Below are 14,179 nucleotides of genomic sequence, written 5' to 3' on the forward strand. Positions count from 1 at the left end.
ACAACAGAATCAAATATTTCCAAATCAAAGAGATATTCAAAGATTGGAAGAATGATAGGAAGTTCAAGGGGTTTCAGAAGGAAAAGATGTGACCATGAAGTGGCAGTCACAGGCAAGCAGCTTTCTCTGGGCCACTTTGACAGGTTTGCATGAGGATATGTGACTTGCCAAAGGGTAAGACCCAGAAGTACAAGAGGGAAAGGCAATGCTTCAGGGAGAAGTGACATGGAAAGGGTGCTTCTGTGCCTAAGTGATGGCTCAGCAACCTGGCTGTGGTCCCTGTGTCAAAGATTTCAAAAGTCCATCAGTAACTTAGACTCACAAAGATCTTAGTAACATAGATCAAAGTAACTTAGACCCACAAAGATCTTGGAGCCACAGAGTTGATCTTCATCTGTGATTAGGAAATGGTCACAGTTTCACAGGATATGAAAATCGGGCTGGCAGTAGATGGCTAAAATATTATTTAGGGCTATCTTTCTAATAAAAAATGGATGTGTAAAAATTTGGGTTTGGAATGTTAAGAAAAATCACAGGCCCATCATGGAGTTACTTATGTTAAGGTTCTACGTCACCAAACCTAGTTTCATTCCTGCAGGAATGTAACCTTTAACCAGTCAACAAAGAATTTCCTAGTCAGTGTTGGAAATTTAACTGATAGACCCCTGCCATTCCCCTCAGGGAAGCAATCTTGCCTAAATAAGTATTTTGTACCACTAATTTTTTTTAAGTTTATTTATTTTGAGAGAGACAGAAAGAGAGCACATGCAAGGGATGGGCAGGAAGAGAGGGAGAGAGAGAACCCCACGACCACGAGGTCATGATCTGAGCCAGGATCAAGAGTCAGACACTTAACCAAGCCATCCAGGCACCCCAAGAATGTGGAGTTTCAAAGGTTAGCAGGCATGGCTGGGATACAGCACTGAGGGCACTGGCCTACTTCTGGAGAGAAGGCAGCAAACTACTTGCAGACACATGGCATGAAAACAGTGATCTGTACAATGGCTGGTGCACACAGTGGGGAGATTATATGCTCATCTTGGAGAGCATCCCTGAGAGGCAGTGTTCACAAAGAGGGGACGAAGGAGCTGGGACAGAGGAGCCTGGGTGGTGCCATTTCCCTCCTCTGCCCCCCAGTGTACACACAGAGCCACCTGCTGGAAACAAGGCAATTCCCACACTGGCTGCCACCAGGCCCTGGACACTAGATGACCTCCTCTTCATAAAGCCATTCATCTCACAGGCAGGTAACATAATGAGCTTTTGTAACACAGAGAAAGCAAATACTCAGCCAAAATGCCAAGACAAGAGGAATGCATCCCAAATGAAAGAACAAGATAAGGTCATGGCCAGAGAAATGGAAGGAACACTTCCAAACTCATTCTATGAAGCCAGCATGGCCTTGAGTCCAAACTGGACAAAGACCCCACTAAAAAGGAAAACTACAGACCAATTTCCCTGATGAAACTGGATGCAAAAATTCTCAACAAAAATTAGCAAACCGGATCCAACAATACATAAAAAGAATTAATCCCCACAATGAGGTGGGGTTTATTCCTGGGATGCACAACTGATTCAATGTCTGCAAATCAACGGATGTGATACATCACATTGATAAAAGAATGGATAAGAACCACATGATCCTCTCAATAGATGAAGAAAAAGCATTTGACAAAATACAGCATCCTTTCTTGATGAAAAAAACCCTCATGAAAGGAGGGATAGAATGATTGTGCCTCAACATCATAATGTCCAGATATGAAAGTCCCACAGCTAATATCATCTTCAATGGGGAAAAACTGAGAGCTTTCCCCCTAAGGTTAGGAACACGACAGGGATGTCCACTCTCACCACTGTTATTCAACATACTGTTGGAAGTCCTAGCCTCAGCAATCAGACAACAAAAAGAAACACAAGGTGTCCAAATTGGCAAGGAGGAGTCAAACTTTCCCTCCTCACAGACATGAACTCTCCGTGGAAAATCCAAAAGACTCCACCAAAAAACTTCTAGGACTCATAAAGGAATTCAGGAAAGCCTCAGGATATAAAATCAATATACAGAATTTGATTGCATTTCTATATGCCAATAATGAGGCAGCAGAAAGAGAAATCAAGGAATTGATCTCATTTACAGTTGCACTGAAAACCATAAAATACCTAGGGATAAACCTAACCAAAGAGGTAAAAGACAGTACACTGAAAAAAACAGGGGGCGCCTGGGTGGCTCAGTCAGTTAAGCGCCAACTTTGGCTCAGGTCATGATCCCCCAGTTTGTGGGTTCTAGCCCCGCACCGGGCTTTGTGCTGACAGCTCAGAGCCTGGAGCCTGTTTCAGGTTCTGTGTCTCCCTCTCTCTCTGCCCCTCCCCTGCTCATGCACGCGCTCTCTCTCTCTCTCTCTCTCTCAAAAATAAACATTAAAAAAATTAAAACAACAGAACATCTATGAAAGAAAGTGAAGAAGACCCAAAGAAATGGAAAAACATCCCATGCTCATGGATTGGAAGAACAAATATTGATGAAATGTCAATGCTACCCAAAGCAATCAACACATTCAATGCAATCCCTATGAAAATAATACCAGCAATCTTCACAGAGCTAGAACAAACAATCCTAAAATTTGTATGGAACCAGAAAAGACCCCAAATAGCCAAAGTAATGTTGAAAAAGAAAAACAAAGCTGGAGACATCACAATTCTGGACTTCATGGTGTATTACAAAGCTGCAATCATCAAGACAGTGTGGTATGGGCACAAAAACAGACACATGGATCAATGGAACAGAATAGGGAACCCAGAAGCAGACCCTCAAACATATGGCCAACTAATCTTTGACAAAGCAGGAAAGAATATCCAATGGAAAAAAAGAGTCTCTTCAGCAAGTGGTACTGGGAAAACTGAACAGTGAGAAAAATGAACGTGGACCATGTTCTGAAACCATACACACACACACACACACACACACACACACACACACACACACTCTCAAAAAGGATGAAAGATCTAATGTAAGACAGGAAACCATCAAATCCTAGAGGAGAAGACAGGCAACCTACCTCTTTGATCCTGGCTGCAGCAACTTCTTGCTTGTCATGTCTCCAGAAACAAGGGAAACAAAAACAAAAATGAACTATTGGGACCTCAAGATAAAAAGCTTCTGCACAGCAGAGGACACAATCAGCAAAACTAAAAGGCAACTGAATGGAATGGGATAAGATATTTGCAAGTGACATATCAGATAAAGGGTTAGTATCCAAAATCTATAAAGAACTTGTCAAACTCAACACCTAAAAACCAAATAATCCAGTGAAGAATTGGGCAAAAGACATGAAGAGACACTTTAACAAAGATAACATCCAGATTGGTCACACATGAAAAAATGCTCAACCTCACTTGTCATCACTGGCCACAATGAGATCATCAAAACCACAATGAGATATCCCCTCACACCTATCAGAATGGCTAAAATTAACATCTCAGGAAAAAACAGGTGTTGGCAAGGATGCAGAGAAAGGGAACCCTTTTGCAATGCTGGTGGGAATGCAAACTGGTGTAGCCACTCTGGAAAATAGTATGGAGATTTATCACAAAGACTAAAAATACAACTACACAATGACCCAGCAATTGCACTACCAGGTATTTATCCAAAGGATACACAAATGCTGACTCGAAGTGGCACATGCACTCCAATGTTTAAAGCAGCATTATCAAAAATAGCTAAGTTATGCAAAGAGCCCAAATGACCATTGACTGATGAATGGATCAAGAAGATGAGGTATATTTATACAATGGAATATTACTTGGCGATCAAAAAGAATGAACTCTTGCTATTTGCAACAACGTGGATGGAACCGGATTCTATTATGCTAACTAAGCAAAGTATGTCAGAGAAAGACACACATCATACGATTTCTCTTGTCTGTGGAATTTAAGAAATAAAACTGATGAACATAGTGAAAGGAAAGCAAAAATAAGATACAAACAGAGAGGGAGTCAAACAATAAGAGACTCTTAAATACAGAGAACAAACTCCAGGGGTTCCTGGAGGGTTACTGAATAGGGGAATGGGTTAAATGGGTGATGGGCACTGGCCGGGGGGGTGGGGTACTTGGGATGAGTACTGGGTATTTTTTGTACTTGATGGATCACTAAATTCTTCTCTGGAAACTGTATTCCACTATAAGATAACTAACTTGAGCTTAAATTAAAAAAAAAAAAAAAAGAAATATTAAAAATAAATAAATAAGTGTAATACCAGTCAAAAGAAAAGAATATTTAAATCGGACTCTTTGAGTGGAAATGAAAGACCAAAAGTGATACAGACAACAAAGGATCAGAAAAAACATCAAGAAACAATGGCAAAACAACTAATAAAATGGCATTAAGTGTGTATCTATAAATAGTTACTCTGAATGTAAATGGACTAAATGCTCCAATCAAAAGACATTGGGTAGGGTGTCAGAATGGACAAAAGAAAAAAAAGAAAAACAAACAAACCAACAAAGCAAGACCCATCTAGATGCTGTGTACAAAGCCTTATTTGGACCTAAAGTCATCTGCAGATTTAAAGTGAGGGAATGAAGAAACATTTCTCATGCCAATAATGTCAAAAGAAAGCCAGGAGCAATACTTATATCAGGCAAAATAAACTTTAAAACCAAGACTGTATTTTTGTACCCTTTGGGTAAATACCTAATAGTGAAATTACATGCACCCAATATTTATACCAGCATTATCAACAATTGCCAAACTATGGAGAAAGCCCAAATATCCATCAACTGATGAAGGTATAAAGAAAGTGTGGGGTGTGTGTGTGTGTATGTATACACATACATACATATATATGTATATACATACATAAAATGGATTACTGAGCCATCAAAAAGAATGAAATCTTGCCAATTGCAGTGGTGTGGATAGAGCTAGAATGTATTATGCTAAGTGAAATATGTCAATCAGAGAAAGAAAAATATATTATTTCACTCATGTGGAATTTAAGAAACAAAATAGATGAAAACATGGGAAGAGGGCAGGAAAAGAGAAGAGTGGTAACAAACCATATGAGTCTCTTAATTATAGAGAAAAAACAGGGTTGATGGAGGGAGATGGGTGGGGGATGGGTATTAAGGAGGGCACTTGTGATGAGCACTGGGTGTTGTTATGTACCTCACGAATCCCTGAATTCTGCTCCCGAACCCAATAATGCACTGTATGTCAACTAAAACTTAAATTAAAAAAAAGAAATAAACCTGTAATAAGAGATGAAGATGGACATGATCTCATAATAAAGGGGACAACCAAACAAGAAGATCCAACGATTGTAAATTTTTATGCACCCAACATGGCAATCACCAAATATATAAAACAATTAACAACATAAAGGAACTCATTTCTAATAATGTAAGGATAGTAGAGGACTTTAACACATCACTCACATCAATGGAAAGAACCTCTGAACAGAAAATCAATAAGAAAACAATGGCTTTGAATGACACACTGGACCAGATAGGTTTAACAGATATATTCAGAACACTCCATACTAAAATGACAGAATGCACATTCTTTTCAAGTGCACATGGGACATTCTCCAGAATCAATCACATTCTAGGTCACAAATCAGGCCTCAACAGGTACCCAAAGACAGAGATTAGACCAGGCATCTTTTCTGACCACAAATCTAGGAAACTGGAAGTCAACCACAAAAAGAAAGAAAGAAAGAAAGAAAGAAAGAAAGAAAGAAAGAAAAGAAAGAAAGAAAGAAAGAAAAAAAAAGAAAGAAAGGCTACAAATAAAGGGAGGTTAAACAACATGCTACTAAATGAATGGGTCAACCAGGAAATCAATGAGAAAATACACTGAAACAAATAAAAATGAAAACCAAAACTGAAACGAAGATACATAAAATCTGAAACCAGAAAGAAATTGAATCAGTAATAAAAAAATATCTCCCCAACACAAGAAGAGTTCAGGGCCAGCTGGCTTCACTGATGAATTCTACCAAACATTTAAATAAGAGGTAATATCTATTCTTCTCGAATTATTATGAAAAATAAAAAAGAAGGAAAACTTACAAATTCATGCTATCAGGCCATCATTACCCTGACGCCAAAACCAGATAAAGACTCCACTAAAACTGAAAACTGCAGGGGCGCCTGGGTGGCTCAGTCAGTTGACTGTCCAACTCTTAGCTTCGGATTAGGTCATTATCCTGGGTCCAAGCCCCACATTGGACCCTGTGCTGACAGTGTGGAGCATGCTCAGGATTCTCTCTCTCCCATCCCTTTGCCCTCCCTCACCTTTATGTACTCTAAGTAAATGAATAAACATTTAAAAATATATTAAAAAAATTTTTTTTAAATAAAACTGCAGACCAATAGCTCGATGACTATGTATGTAGAAATTCTCATTAAAATACATTCAAATTAAAGTCAACAATACATTAATAGAATGATTTACCATAATCAAGTGGAATATATTCCTGGGCTGCAAGGGTGGTTCCACATTCACAGATCAATCAACATGATGCACCACAGTAATAGAAGAAAGGATAAGAACAATATGATGCTTTCAACAGATGCAGGAAAAGCATTTGACAAAATGTCACATTCATTCATGATAAAAACCCTCAGCAAAGTAGATTGAGACTCAACATACCTGCACATAATAAAGGCCATCTATGAAAAACCCACAGCTAATCTCATCTTCAATGGGGAAAAACTGAAAGCTTTTCCTCTAAGGTCAGGAACAAGGCAGGGATGACCCCTCTCACCACTGTTACTCCACACAGTACTGGAATTCCTAGCCACAACAATCAGACAACAAAAAGAAATAAGAGGCATCCAAATCAGCAAGGAAGAAGTAGAACTCTCGCTATTAGTAACTGACATGATTCTCTCTATAGAAAACATGAAAGATTCCCATAAAAATCGCTAGAAGTGATACATGAACTCGACAAGTCACTATATACAGAAATCAATGTACAGAAATTGATTGTGTTTCTATAGATGAATCATGAATTAAAAGAAAGTAAGGAATCAATCCCATTGACAGGTGCACCAAATACCACAACCTACCAGGAAGAAACCTAACCAAAGAGGTGAAAGACCTATACTCTAAAGGCTATGAAACACTGATGAAAGAAATGGAAGAGGACACAAATGAAAATACATTTCATGTTCATGGATGGGAAGAACAAATACTGTTAAAATGTCTACACTCCTCAAAACAATCTACACATGTAATGAAATCCCTATCACACTAATAAAACATTTGTCACAGAACTAGAACAAGTAATCCCAAAATTTGTATGGAACGACAAAAGACCCCAAACAGCCAAAACAAACTTGAAGAAGAAAAGCAAAGCTGGAGACATCACAATTCCAGACTTTACATTATATTATTATAAAGCTGTAGTGATCAGAACAGTATGGTACTGGCAAAAAAAAAGAAAAAGAAAAAAACACACAGACACACTGATGAATAGAATGGAAACCCAGAAATGAACTCATACCTATATGGTCAATTAATCCTCAACAAAGCAGGAAAGAATATCCAATGGAAAAAAAGATAGTCTTGGGGCACATGGGTGTCTCAGTCACTGAAGCATCTAATCGTGGATTCAGCTCAGGTCATGATCTCAGGGTTCATCAGTTTGAAACCCGTGTAGGCCTCTGCACTGACAATGTAGAGCCTGCGTGGGATTCTCTCTCTCCATTTCTCTCTGCCCCTCTTCTGCATGCTCTGTCTCTCTCTCAAAAATAAATAAATACACTTAAAGTCTCCTCAATATATGGTTTTGGAAAAACTAGACAGCAACCTGCAAAACAAAACAAAACAACAACAGACCACTTTCTTACAACATACACAAAAATAAATCCAACATGGATAAAGACCTATGTGGGAAACCTGAAACCATAAAAGTCCCAGAGGATAACACAGGCAGTATCTTATTTGACATTGGCTGTACAAACATCTTTGTAGATCTATCTCCTGAGGTAAGGGAAACACAAGCAAAAATAACGGGACTTCGTAAAAAGAAAAAGCTTCTGTCACCAAAGAAATAATCAACAAAACTAAAACACAACCTACAGCATGATGATATTTGCAAATGACATCTGATAAAGGGTTAGTGTCCAAAATATATAGTTATACACACCCCAAAAATGAGACATTAAATTAAAAATGGGCAGAGGACACGAATAGATATTTTCCCAAAGAAGACATACAGATAGCCAAGAGACACATGAAAAGATGCTCAGCAATACTGATCTTCAGGGAAATACAATTCAAAAGTACAATAAGATAACTCATCACATCTGTCAGAATGACTCAAATCAATGGATGATGAAACAGCAGGTGTTGCCAAGGATGTGGGGAAAAAGGAAACCTCCTGCACTATTGGTAGGAATGCAAACTGGTGCAGGCACTCTGGAAAACATCATGGAGATTCCTAAAAAAATTGAAAATAGAACTACCTTATGATCCAGCAATTTCACTACAAGGTATTTACACAGAGAATACAAAAATAATACTTCAAAGGGATACATGCACCCTGATGTTTACAGCATTTTCTACAACAGCCAAGTTACGGAAACTGCCTAAGTTTCCATCAACTGATGAATAAACTGAGATGTAGTATATGGAATGGAATATTATCTGGCCATAAAAACATGAAATCTTGTCATTTGCCATGAGGTGGATGGAGCGAGAGAATGTTATGCTGGGTGAAATAAGCCTGTCAGAGAAAGACAAATACCAGATGATTTCACTAACACATGGAAATGAAACAAAACAAGGGGGCGGGGGAGGGAAAGGAGACAGTGACAAACAGACTTTTTTTTTTTTAAACTGAGTTGAATCCTCAGCAGCTTTTTTTTTTTTTAAGTTTATTTATTTTTGAGACAGAGAGAGACAGAGCATGAACGGGGGAGGGGCAGAGAGAGAGGGAGACACAGAATCTGAAGCAGGCTCCAGGCTCTGGGCCATCAGCCCAGAGCCCGACGCGGGGCTCGAACTCACGGACCGCGAGATCGTGACCTGAGCTGAAGTCCGACGCTTAACCGACTGAGCCACCCAGGCGCCCCAAACAGACTCTGAACTAGGAAACAAACTGAGGGTTTCCACAGTGGGGTGGGGGATGGGTGAAACAGGTGATGGGGATTAAGACATGCACTTGGGGTAAGTATGGGTGATGTGTGAAAGTGTTGCTCTATGTTGTACACCTGAAACTAATATTACACTCTATCTTTACTAACCGGAATTTAAATTAAAAAATAACATAAGGTGAATGACACCTACCTACCAGGTTTTCTGTAGTTTCCAATCACTTCACTAGGTTGGAGAAAAAAACATGAAATTTTTTAAAAGCATGTATGATTTTGTGCCCTTACCTCGGTCTCTGGTTCCAGCAGGACTCGGAAAGTGGCTACCAGTTCATTCTTCTAGAAGGTCCTGAGACAAACGGGCATTTCATGTCTTCACGTCCTAACTGAATGCAGCTCTGTTCTTCTGAATTTCTGTCAAGATTTCTCCCTGGAAACAAGCCTGAATCTGGAACAAACCATCCACGGCATCTATGATGTGATGTCATGAGACCCCTCAATCCACGGGTCCTTTAGTAAAATACGTCTTGCTCAAATACTGTCTGGGAAAGTGAGGAATGAAACACGGGAACAGCCCAGAAAATGCAAGGGCCTGTGCTGCTGACTGACCAGCGCACCCAGGGAAGCCACCCAGCGCCCCCTCCTCAACACTCAGTGCAACAAGGCAGCTTCTCTCTGGCGACTCAGGAGACACCAAGTTGCTGCAAGGCTCCCAAGGTCTCCCCTGGGGCGGGTTTCAGAACCTGCTGGAAACGCAGCTCTGGTCTCTGTCCTGAGGCAGCGGCAGAGGCCCTGAGTCCTCTGGGGGCGACAGAAGCCCTTCCTGCTCTGAGGTGCCCTCTGCTGGCCATCACCGCACACCCAGAGGAACCCGCCCCTCCTAGTTTGTGGTGCTCAAGCACTCTCTGCTGGCCACCATGGGAATTCCTGCAATGTTGAGGCCCTGGTCGCTCAGCTGAGGGATAGAAGGTGTTCTGGGCAACTAAGCCTGTTCTCCACGTTGGGAAGGGTCTTGGTGACAGGGCCTGGGAAACTAAGAAATCTTTTCCTTCTTTCTAGTGAGTGAAAAATGAAACCACATTTATTTATGTAATGACATCATTTGTAAGGCTTTAAGCAATGTTCACAGAAAAATAGCCTGCCAATTTACACATACTGAACAAGAGGTAATTGTGTTTACCACCAAAATACTTAGGTTAAAGAATTGACACCTTTGAGAGAGAGATACCTGCTTCCAGCTATGGAGTGAATAAGTCCAAGGGATACAAGGTACTGCCAATGGAATAGAGTCAATCCTGTAATAATAATGTTGCATGCTTTCACATGATAGCTACACTTGTGGTTAGGTACAACATAATTTATAGACATATGGAATAATACGATGTATGCCTAAAACTAATACAACAAATGTGTGAACAATATTTCAATTAAAAATCTACATCCTTTACACTATTTTTAGTTTCTCCTTCTTTGCCATTAAAAAATCATTCCTGGGGTGCCTGGGTGGCTTAGTCGGTTAAGCGTCCAACCTCGACTCAGGTCATGGACTTGCAATCCATGAGTTTGAGCCCCACGTCCCGCTCTGTGCTGACAGCTCAGAGCCTGGAGCCTGCCTCAGATTCAGTGTCTCCCTCTCTCTCCCCGCTCCCCAGCTCGGGCTCTCTCGAAAAAAGAAAAAAATAAACATTAAAAATTGAAAAAAAATCATTCTGGAGCACCTGGGTGGCTCAGCTGGGTGAGCGTCTGACTTCAGCTCGGGTTGTGATCTCACAGTTCGTGAGTTCTGGCCCCGCATCAGGCTCCATGCCGTCAGTTCAGAGCCTGGAGCCTGCTTTGGATTCTGTGTCACCCTCTCTCTCTGCCCCTCCCTCACTCGTGCTCTGTCTCTCTCTGCCTCTCAAAAATAAGTAAAACTAATAAAAAAAATAATTCCTTATTTAGAATCTATGAAATTCCATTTATACCAGATTCTCTAACATCACCATCTTGATGTTGAGAGCTTGTCTGAAAAGTCACTAATAATGTCTTTGATGGACACATAGATGACAAGGTCAGAATGCAACTTACAGGGAGCTATACATCTGTTATGAATTTACTGTAAGTATCCTTGGCTAATATTTTCAATGAAATGGGCTTTAGGGATGTAGATCCAATCAAACAATGTCCATCAGTCATATAGGTCAATTTCCTGTAGGACCATTATGCCTTCAATTACTAATCGCCATCTCTTCAGAATTAAAAAGCTAGGGGAGGGGCGCCTGGGTGGCTCCGTTGGTTAAGCGTCCGACTTCGGCTCAGGTCACGACCTCACAGTTTGTGAGTTCGAGCCCCACGTCCCGCTCTGTGCTGACAGCTCAGAGCCTGGAGCCTGCTTCACATTCTGTGTCTCCCTCTCTCTCTGCCCCTTCCCTGCTCATGCTGTGTCTCTCTCTGTCTCAAAAATAAATAAACATTAAAAAAAAAACTAAAAAAAAAAAAGCTAGGGGAAGAAAATGTCTTTGAATTTGATGTAAGAGAAGACTATGGTGTTTTGAAGGGTTCACCTACCATCTGGCATCCTCAGATTGGCAGTGGACAGGAGGATAGCAACCCACTATCTTGATGCATGTCGCTAGTTCCAGAGGGAGAATATGGACCTTATTGTCAAATACTTTTTATCAATATCAGCAGTCCACCTCTGCCAGGTCCAGCCTGCCGGACTTGGGGGCAACACAATGCCTGATGCCTGGATTCAGAACATGAGGAAGGCCAGCTGGGGGGTGGGGGGGGGGGACTGCAGCAGGGCCTGGGGCAGTGAGGGAGATGGCTCAGGGTCACCTCCCCACAGGGCAGGCTCTGGAGTTTACCTGCCAAAGAGCAGCACACTCTCCCTCAAGACATCCCTCTCTATGATGGAACATAAGGCTGAGCCCCAAAATTCCAGGAGAAATGAGGGACACCCATATTTTCAAATGCAATGGACTCTGCAGAGCTTGGCCCCAGAGAAGTTGGAGTCTTGGAGTCACAGAACTCTGATGCCCATGATACCAGCCTTTTCTGACCCAGCACTCAGAGCCACTTCATACATCCCCTCTCCCCTGGCCCATGTCACCCTGTCCACATACCTGGACCAGGTCCCTAATTTCCTCCTTGTACTTCCTCTTTGTTTCTCTCTAACCCCGTCTCTCTCTGTTTCTTCCTTTCACTCCCTAGGACTTGCCCAATTCCCCCACTACTCATCCAGTGTCTCTCTCCTTGCCTATCTCTTTCTCCACCTCTCCCCAGGCTTCAGGCTATCTGCTCTGTGCATGCAGCCCTGTGCAGGAGCACAGGGCACTCCTGTCTCTCCCTCTCTCCTGTCATGTTTGGTCCCAGGCCCTGATCACAATAGAGGAGAATCTCCCCCCACCCCCCATACAGCAGCTGCTTATGTTGACATTTGCTATAGCAATGCTGGCAGCATGTGGACAACCAGACATCTACCCTTGGTGGCCCAGCCACGACCCAAAAGCTGCTGGAGGTCTGGCTGCTTCCCTAAGCTGGGAGGAGAAAGGGGCTCACAGGGTTCAAGGTCCCTGGGGGCAAAGTGGATTGGATTGGCCGATGCAGAAGGAGCCATATCTTACACCCAACTCTCCTGGGTTGTGTTGAAGGAACCTATCTAATACCATTGACCTCTGCCCTCCCCATGCCTCAATAAGGCAACAGGGGGAGGTTTATGGGATATCCTGTGACTCACCACAAAAATTGCTGCCATTTGCCCCTTGGAGGCCACCTGGATTAGTGCTACTGGGGGCAGCTGGTAAGGTGCACAAGGGCACAAGAGCTGGATTAATGCAGGGCTTCCTTACTGGTCTCCTGAATCCATTCCTCACCATCAGAATAGACCCTTTCCTGGAAACAGATACCTGCCCTGCTCATCAGCACAAACCCCATAAACTAGCAGGTGCCATATGCTCATGAGTATGTATCTACAAAATTAACCACCACCACCAGAGCTCCCTAAAGTATGTGTCCAACTCCTCAGATGGAACTATAGGTCCCTTCCAGGCAATACAACCCCAAAGAACGGCCTCTCTTCTTGCACCAATACTATACATTCTACCTGTTGGTTAACTGTGTGTAAAAGAACCCCAAAGGGTACACCTGATGGGGAATGAGTGTCGATTTTCCTGGAAGCAGACGCTGACACAGAGACACAACTGTGTCGAGTATATTAGGAGACACTAGGAAGGACAAAGTGGAGGGGATGGGGTGGGAAGGGAAAGCATTCAGACCAAGGGGCAGATTAGATACCTTCTCTAAATATATAATAACCACAGCTGGTTTTATAATGGTTCACTGTCCATTTCAAATTTCAGACTGATTGTCCTTTATGTCAAAGTGATTTTGAGTTACTGCAATGGGATCTTCTGTTCTCCTCTATGCATTTTGTCTTCTATGATATATGTGTGGCCTGGAATGAGCACTTAATTGTGTGGCTGCATTTGTGTGTCTACCTGTAATGGAAGATTACCTTCAGATCTTAGAGGTAGATCCCTGGATGTACACATTCTCATACTTTTCCTTCTTTGTAAAGTAGGACCCAAATTTTCATAGAAAACACACAGGCATCTTTGTTGGATCTTTTGAAACAGGAATTGCCAATCTCCCAGCCTCAGGCATTATACCCTTAGTTTCATGAAAGTGAATGAACATCTGTTGATGATCTTCTGTGTGCAGATACATTCACTTCCACCCTGAGAAGGGTGAGTGCCCATTCGTCCCATACATTGTACAAATTCCTTATGTGCTTAACCACCTCTTCATCACACTGACCTCAGAGACCAACACTGTCTCTGCTTCTCAGATTACAAAGCTGAGGCTCTGAGATGGCCCCACTGAGAGTGGGTATTAGGGCTGAGACAGCAGGAACACAGGCAAAGTCTCAGGAAATTGTGAGGGAAGTTTCGGAGATGCAAACCTTCAGGCAGGGTAGTGACAGCAGCGCAGGGGTGCGATGACAGAAGTCTAGCAGGAGCTGTTCCTTGGTCAACCCTGAATTTCCCGCTAACAGTCTGACTCAGGCTGAAGGCCAAGGAAGCCGCACAGCTGATCTACAA

The 14,179-nt window shown here is 42.0% G+C and overlaps 1 long non-coding RNA gene across 1 annotated transcript in view; it reads right to left on the reverse strand.

The window, feature by feature from the left end:
• Positions 1-9,932, reverse strand: part of LOC132673357 (uncharacterized) — a 41,549-nt gene extending 31,617 nt beyond the window's left edge. Inside the window, exons 1-2 of the long non-coding RNA XR_013557336.2 lie at positions 9,842-9,932; positions 9,387-9,546 (exon numbers count right to left, since the gene is read on the reverse strand). This is a non-coding gene — a long non-coding RNA (uncharacterized LOC132673357). The remainder of the gene's footprint in view (positions 1-9,386; positions 9,547-9,841) is intronic.
• Positions 9,933-14,179: the final 4,247 nt, after the last annotated feature.

This window comes from Panthera onca, chromosome C1 (assembly GCF_046562875.1).
Source record: "Panthera onca isolate mPanOnc1 chromosome C1, mPanOnc1 haplotype 2, whole genome shotgun sequence".
Taxonomy (NCBI): domain Eukaryota; kingdom Metazoa; phylum Chordata; class Mammalia; order Carnivora; family Felidae; genus Panthera; species Panthera onca.